Consider the following 8,911-nt stretch of genomic DNA (forward strand, 5'->3'; position numbering starts at 1 on the left):
GACAAAACAACAACCATCTGCTCCTGTCACCATCTTGTTTTAGGACTTTGTCCCCTTCTTTCTGGATTACTGTGATAGTTTCCTTACTGGTCTTCCTACCTCTAGTCTCCTTTCCCCTATCTGTCAGCAAAGTGTCTTCTCTTTTCCCTGTCCAACCTGCAGCCATTCCAAACCAACATTCTTAAAATGCTACTCTTACCATGGCTAGTGTGTGCATACCTGGTTCTCCATTGCCTACACTACTGCTGGTCATTCAAGGAATTCTTTTTTTTTTTTGTATCAGGGATTGCACTCAGGCACTTAACCACAGAGCCACATCTCCAAGCCCTTTTTTGTATTTTATTTAGAGACAGGGTCTCTCCGAGTTGGTTAAGGCTTTGTTAAGTTGCTGAGGCTGGCTTTGAACATGCAATCCTCCTGTCTCAGCTCCTGAGGCCCTGGGAATACAGGCATGTGCCACTGTGCCAGGCTTAGAAACTCTTGATTAAGCTTGCGGAGTGGCCCAATGCTCCTCCTGTCCAGTTTTTAGCAGCATACACCCTGCCTAGTGCTACATGATTCTCATTTTTTTTTCTGAATATCATTTTCTGAGATTCCCACCCCCCACCCCATCCCCATTTTTTAATTAATACTCTAATAATTATGCTCTTTCCTCTAACCTTCCCCTTCATTCGCCTGAATCTCACCTTTTACTTTACTTCGGTTACTTCACTTCGGTTTCTAATTTTCAGAATGCCTTCCCAAATTCGTATCTGAACTCCCAACTCTGGCGGGCACTAAATTATGGACTGCCTCATTTGGTTATTCAACTGCTTCCCCATCTGAGTATTGTCTCCCAAAGCAATTTTATGGGCCAAGAGGACAAGGATCATTTGTGGCCTCACTTTTGAAACCTCCACAATGTTCCACAGCTTAGAGAGTCTGATAATTGGAATGAGTTATAAAGAGAATAAAGTTTAGAAAAAAGCTTTTAAATTTAGAATTATTTCTTTTAAACCATATTACTGTATCATGTTATAAAAAAAATAGACTGACTTGATGTTCTTCAAGAATGAGAGTTGTAAGCAGGAAGTGTCATGAGCTTGGGGGAAAAATTCTCTGATTAAGAATTATGGTTGCATAATTTAATGTATAATATCTAATACTTTCTGTGAATGTTATTAAAGACTCTCTAGGAAAGGTTTACCCTTCCCTTGGTTATCTACATGATGCTTCAATAAGAGAAAAATTTGGAGCCTGGTTTCAACGGGTGACCAAAAGCCTCTTGGGACATTAGTTACCTCTGTGAACAGGCTTTAGGCTGAAGACTCTCAGATGGGAAGCAGAGCACTAGAGAGTGTCAAATAGGAGGGATGAGCTTTCCAAGAGGAAAGACTGCTCTTCTACTCTTGACTGGAAGACTTAGTCCAAGTCTGAATAGTTTCAACAACACTTACTCTACAAACAGGGACACGAGAGTAGCCCCAGATTAAAACAATCGTTTACAAATCAAGTGCTGTGAAATCAGTGGGTTATTAATAAGTGGGTTATTCACAGAGGCTAGTGAATAACCCACTTATTAAACCATTCACTCAAAAGAAGCTTTTTAACAATACCTTTTTATGCCATGCATTCTATTAGGGACAGAGACAGAGATTATTTTAAAAATCTATGTTTTTTTTTTTTTTTTTACAAAAGTAAGCTTTGCCTTCAAGGCAGTCAGTATGGTTTCAAACCAATAATGTCTTTAAAAAGAAAAAAAAAGAAACAGGAACAAAAAAAAAGATAAGCAGGTGAAGAGTAAATAAAAGCCTCTTAGTGCAGGCGAAGGTGGTTATAATAGGTGCTACAGGGTTGCTTGATAAAAGGTTCCCTTCATCTCCCCAGACTCAATCTAAGTTTTTCAAGGAGAAAGCAGGGGTGCTTATCCATTTAGCTCAATATAACCTAGTACGGTTTAGTCTTAGTGGCAAAGGGAAGTGTAGCCTATGTCATTCATCAGGAACTCTACAGAAAGCAAGGAGTTGTGATCCTGAAAAAAATAAATTGGGGCTGAGAATAAAGTCTACAGTTTCTTCATCGGGGCCATCCTTTCATAGGAGACATGAAATATCTCGTTAAATACATCAGTGAACCTATCTTTCCTAAGAAAGATTAGTGTGTTTGTCAGCTTCCCATCACGGCAACAGAATACCTGAGACAATCAATTTACAAGGAGGACAGGTTTATTTTAACCCACGATTTCAGAAGTTTTGATCTGTGTTTGTCTGGCTGGGTTGTATTGGGGCTATGGTAAGGCGGTGCATGGTGGTAGAAGTGCATGACCTGATCTGCTCAGCTCAGCAGCCAGCAAGCAGAGAGAGACGGAAGGGGCAGGAGTCCTGATATACCCTTCAAAGTCATGGTCCCAATGACCTAACTTCCTCCAAGAAAGTAGGCTCTACTACCTCCCAAGAGTGAATTAGGTGGAGACCAAGGCTTCAGAGCATGGGCTCTGGGGGGGACATTTAAGATTCAAACCATAACATTAAAGTAGAAAAGTAATGGGAGAATCATTTTCAGATTGTAAGGATTCATTTAATTCTTTTTCTGTCCCCTCATTATGTGACCTTTCTCCTGGACTTTTGCTAAAATTTCATGAAATGTCTACATGGCTTCCACAATGAAAAACGGAACAGAGAAGAATTGCCAGATTCCTAATATACACTGCTGTGTTAGGAGTGTCTTCTGCAAAGGGAATTATTGTAGTGCCCTTAGGAGTGCCCTGGGAGCTGATAAGTGGTTGTCATCTGCTGTGTGTCAAACAGTAGGAGGTTTATTCCAAACTTTATCTCAAAATAAGTTTGGGGGCATAGATCTTAGATTCTGGTTATGAAGTTTCTAGCCCCTCTGCCTTCGCTTGTGCCATTTCCTTTGCTTAGAATCCCTTTCACTCAAAACTACCTGAGAAAACCCCACAATTCATATTTAATTACCTTCAAGACTTTCCTCAATCTGAGAAAATCTCTAGATCTCTGAACCTCTGCAGTAGGCATTTATATTATTCATATAGAACTTACTTTTTTGCCATGATTGCAGTGCTATAAGCACATGAAGCTCTTGTTTGGCTTCCTTAGTACACAATGAACTCCATCTAAGTAGAAACTACTCTTTCCTGTCTCCCAAAAGCATGTTTTACAAAGTTTTCAATGTGGGTCTCTTGCATCAGAATCATCTAGAATGTCTGAGGAAAGCCCCAATTACTAGTACTCACCTCTGTTTTGTTGAATTAAATCTTAGGATGTAGGGACCAAGAACCCATATTTTAAAAACCATCACTTAAGTGAGTCTTGTGTATTCACTGAAGTTGGGGTATTGCTGTCTTAGCATAGGGCAATTGTTCTCAACTGGAGGTGAATTGCCCCTGAAGGGATATTTGGCAACATCAGGAAATAATTTTGGTCATCATAACTTGGACAGGGATTAGTGTTCCTGGTATCTAGAGGGTAGAGACCAGTAGTGCTACTCAACATCTTACAGTCAACAGGGCAGTCCCCACACACTGAGAAACACTGGCACAGAGCAAACCATGTCCTGTGCATGCAGGTGGTCAATAGATGTTTTTTGAATAACAAGTTTGTTGTAAAGTGGGTTGAGAATTGCAAAACTGGATGCTGTGAATGAGGGCTTAGTTTCATTCTTTCTGGGACCTGCCTCTGTGACTGTTTCACAGTTTTGAACCTTCTTAGCTGTGTGAGGCCCCAATGGGAATGAGGTCACAAAAGCTCAGAACCTCCTAAACCTCTTTCACTGCAGTGATAACACATCACACTTAGCAAACTTTATATAAGATAAACAGTTTTATTTAATGTTTACATCATAGTAATTTTTTTCCTTTTAGTTTTTTATGTGGTTCTTACATTTTAAAGACATGCTCCCTTAGACAATCTCAGTATTTGTGGGATAGCATCATTTTCTGTGTTGTAGACAAAGAAACACCAAAAGAAGTCTCACAATTTGATGGTTTTGCAGTGAAATGGTGCGCTCATCAGGATTAGAACCTACCGTCTTCCCCATGCAAACCACAAACCCACATCGCCTCCAAATACTTATTTCAATATCTTTGGTCATTCATTTGCAAATGGAGTCTTATGAAATCTAATAGCACTTGCTTGAAATGTTTCTTCATTTATCCTTTTGATTGCTCAATCCTATTTTTTTAATTAGAAAAATTATTTATTTATGCTCCTTTCATACATCTTACTGTTGAGGAAACAGTCTTGCATACATATGTGAAATAACGTACTATCACACACACTGTTTAAAGGCAAAGCACTATCAGTGAAGCGGATCAGCAGTCCAGAGTTCTCAGTTCTCAAGAGTTCTCAGAGATCTTGCTTCCTGATTTTACATTAATTTCTGAAAATCAGAAATATCTCCAAAAAAATGTTAAAGGGGTTTGTAAAAAATAATCATTTTATTCAATATTATAATTTTATAAGAACAGTATATTTACGAAATGAAAAACTAAGAAAATGACACGTAACATCGTTGGACAGGTCAGTAGGAAAAAAAATACTGTGATAAACTTGTCTCTGATACCAAGAAATTCTAGTCCAAGCTTTCATTTACTTCCTATGTTTTCACTTGATACTTCTTTTACTGCTGCTTTTTATTCTTTTCCACATTTCATAGTAGAGGACTGGTACAGCCTTTAAAACTTCATCAATAGGAGCAAATCCAGAATCCACTGATTTCTTCTCAAAAGGCACTCTAACCCATCAGATAGCCTGGCAGTTTTATTCTCATGAATACTCTAGCCATGAAAAAGCTCAATAGGACACAGACGAATCCAATGAATAGAAGAAGAAATCTATTGAGTTTTGGAATATTTGGTGCATTGGATCGGTCCAGGATTATGAAGCCTAAACCCCCCATTGTAAACAGGAAGCTGGATGCAAGTCCTTCCATGATATATTGTCCATTTACTCTGTAGGCCAAGAAAGCTACTGGGCTCTGATGCCCATGTTCATCAGTCATAGAGCCAAAACTCGGAGGTTCAACAATAACATCATAAATTATTCCTCCGGTGATGAGGGAATAAGACACCACCACCAGAGCGTACACCGTCATGGCTGATGGCATGTGCACCCAGGGCGGCTTCTTCAGCTTCAGGTTGGGACATTCGAGCACTAAGAACGGGACCCGGTAGAAAGTCTCCATGTTGGTGGCGGCCGGAGCAGCTCTCAATCCTATTTTTTTTAAAGAGAGAGTGAGAGAGGAGAGAGAGAGAGAGAGAGAGAGAATTTTTAATATTTATTTTTTAGTTCTCGGCGGACACAACATCTTTGTTGGTATGTGGTGCTGAGGATCGAACCCGGGCCGCACGCATGCCAGGCGAGCGCGCTACCGCTTGAGCCACATCCCCAGCCCAATCTATATTAATAACTATCCACCATTTCTCCCCATTTAGATAGGATTTATAGATTGCCTTATAGAAGATGTCAGCTGAAAGTTCATTTTGATTGTGATCAATTTGCAACCTCATAGCTGACAATCTTAACATGGGGGTTATTTTTAAATGTAGACAATGTGGAATTTTTGCTAGTATTGTATTAATATGATAAGCAAAAGTATTTATTTTGTAAGAATAAACTCCAGAGTATTACATATATATTAGGTATACATGTATGTATGTGTATGTTTGTGTTTACCTACATATAAATCAATAAAATAGAAACTAAAAATATAAACATCAAATAAGATGATTTCGGTAGACTTGCTTCTTATCTACTCTACCAACATAGTGCCTCTCTTTGATTTTGGAGCAGGGGCGGTTAAAAAAACACCCAGCCAATGTTAATAATCGGATAGGTTATGTATGTGTGGAGCAGGGAGTGACAGGAGAAATCTCTGTGCCTTCTGCTCAGTTTTATTGTGAACCTAAAACTACTCCAAAAAAATAAGGTCTATAAAAAATAATTTTAAAGCCCCCAGTCTGGCTGCTCTGTGTTGAGGTTCTTTGGCATTTGGATAATGCTTTGACTGTATAGCATCAGAAAAAGAAGAGAACAAGGCCTCAAATACAGGTTTCCTTCTTAAAATAAATTCCCATTTTTAAAAAAAGATATTTATCTATGCAGCAACTTTTTAAGATATAACTAAAATGTTATGATGCATTATAGATTCTTCTACATCTTCTGTGGAAAATTTGGACACAGAATTTGTTATTTTCCCCTCTCTCTCTTTTTTAAATATTTGAGAAATTCAGTTCTAGTCTGTTTAGGTCAGAAGTAAAAATGAGTTTAAAAGACTGGAAAGTATTTAATAGCATATGAAAACATTTTTCTTGGGTGGTCTCCCTTAACTCATCTTTTTCTGTTTTCCTTCTTATCACATGTAGTTTCAAACATGTTTCGATATCAGATAAATGAATTAAGGGGAAATAAGTTCTTAAAGAAATGTACATAAAGGGAAAGGAGAAATATACAGGCTAATTAATAAGGGTGTTTTATATTTTCCTCTTCAGCACTTAGTACAAGGATAACTTTCACTGCTGTCTAATAAAATGAACCAAGAGTGAAAAGTTCAAATATTAGACTTTCCTGTGGAGCTGGTTTCATGAGGGCTCAAGAGCCAACATCAGCGGAGTGACAGAAGGGCGTTCATGTTTCTGTCTAGTCTGTGGTGGACTGCTGAGATGGCTACTTGAGGGCACATAAAACCCCCAAACCAACATTTAACCTGCACCTCAGAAGTTCAGTGACCTCGGGTTAAAGAACTTCACTTTAAGTCTCCAATGACTTCCCCTGCTCTCCACCAACCCCATTCCCAAAATTGCCTCCTTAAAGCTAAACAAACAAAAAAGGCAAAACACCAGACTTCTCAACAAAAGGCATTTTGTTTCCTACCCAACTGTTGTATAGACTATATGAAAGTAGCAGTCACGGCAGAAGGAAACTTACATTAAATTAACATTCCCCCAAACAACTTAAAATCAATGGATGTGTTTTCCTCCAGAGAAATCCATAATTACTTTGGCAACAACACAGCAGCAAATAACAGAGTACTGCAGACAGTTTTTTGAGTTGACTATAGTTGAGATCAAGGGCCACATATGCTGCAAATCTCTGTAATGGTAAGTAACTATAGGGGAACTACCACGCCATTTTAGCAATTTAAGTGGTCCACACCAAAACTTCCAAATAGATTGGAACAATAAGTGTTCGTTTCTCGTGGTACCCTGAAATGACCAGTACACAACATGAACAGCTTGGTGATCAAAGCCCGTGTCCTTACACTAAGGTTGCTAGATAAAATACAGGGCATCCAATTAAATTTGAATATCAGACAAACAGTTGTTTTCAGGATAAGTAAAATATTGCATAGGATATGATTATACTAAAAATTTTATTTTTGTTGATCTGAAATTCAAATTTAACTCTGTGTTCTGGATTTTTGTTTTATTTTCTGAGTCTGGTAGCTCTACTTTAGAAGATAATTTCAAACTTCAGTTTAACAAATCCTGTTACTAACCACTAAAATAGCTGGCAATGTATATGTATTTTAAAATTTGAGTAGCTGTGTAAGGTATATAAAATATAAGGAATTGAATGCTATGTTAGAAGGCACAATCCATGCAGATAGCTTATAAATAAAATAAAACAGTAGGTTTTTCTTAAACTGAGACATACTTAATCCATCCCACGTACAGGTTTGTCTTCTTGGTACATAATTATGACATTTTGGGTCACTGACATCCAACCAGCCAGAGATTATTCAGGAGAATTGAATATTGAGTTTACCTTTGATTTCTTCACAGGCATTGTTTAGCTGGTATAACTGACCAAAGCAGAATTATTTGATACTGAAACTAACTACTTGTTCTCAAAAGATGTGTAGGTCTCGAATAATATTTTGTTTGTATGGGTTCCCAGTGATCATAGTGTTTGTTGTCAATATAAGATTTTGCTTCAAATACCAGTTTTACCATATGTTAGCTGCATGAATTAGAAAGAATATTTAATTTCTCTAAGCCTCAATTTCTTTGTCTATAAATGAAAGCAGAACTGGAGCTCTTAATCATATGTTAAGATTAAATGAGATATTGTAATTAGAACAGTGACTGACACTTATCAGTTGTCCATCAGTTATGGACTTTCTGCACACCAGTGAAACCAAGTCCTTGTCCTAGAGCAGCAGAGCAGTGGTCCAGGTGGGCAGGAATGCAGGTGAGCAGGGGCTGAGGCCACTGGGAGCCTGCCATGCTGATGTGGGCTTAAGGGATGGTGAGCCAGCCCTGAGGCAAGCCAGGTGTGCCTACCTGTCACCCCTCAAGGCCTGGTCCTAGCAGGTGTGGATGCCTGCTCTGTACAGTGCCAGACCCCTGAACCATCCACAATCAGCCACCTCAACCTCCTGCTTCCAGAGGAGTGGTGGGAAAACAGAGTGGGGCAGTCCTGAATGGAGATGGCAGAGCTAACCAACAGTATTGATAGTTTCCCAAACCCTATAGTATATATTTGGGCCAGTAGCATTGACCCAAGTGCTATATAAATCCTAGCATAGCACATTCAGGAAGCAACCTCTATCAGGTCTCCTTTCATCTCATGAGAGCTCAGTCTTTTTTTCCCACATGAATAAATCTTACTCCTTTGCACTCACTCTTCCTCATCTGTGAATTTCGTTCTTGGAATTCATGAGAGAAGAACTTGGAAAGAAGTTGGTGGTGAGCTTCTGGGGTCAGCTGCAATACTGGAGGGCATAGCCTGCCATTAAGAGCTGCAACTTGCCACTCAATGGAGTGGAAAAGAATCTACTTTACTTTACTTTACTGGCTGTGATCCTTAGAGCTGACATAAGCAGGAGTCTCCTGCCTTGATTAACTGCTAGCACTACAATAGGCTTTCTCAGCTGCAGAGGCCTGCAGCTTATGCAGATCCTACCCACCAGA

General features: G+C 39.0%; 1 pseudogene; it reads right to left on the bottom strand.

The window, feature by feature from the left end:
• Positions 1-4,309: 4,309 nt before the first annotated feature.
• On the bottom strand, positions 4,310-5,187 carry LOC144257307 (oligosaccharyltransferase complex subunit OSTC pseudogene; annotated as a pseudogene).
• Between the last annotated feature and the right edge of the window lie 3,724 nt (positions 5,188-8,911).

The sequence above is a fragment of the Urocitellus parryii genome, chromosome 10 (assembly GCF_045843805.1).
Source record: "Urocitellus parryii isolate mUroPar1 chromosome 10, mUroPar1.hap1, whole genome shotgun sequence".
NCBI classification, from domain to species: domain Eukaryota; kingdom Metazoa; phylum Chordata; class Mammalia; order Rodentia; family Sciuridae; genus Urocitellus; species Urocitellus parryii.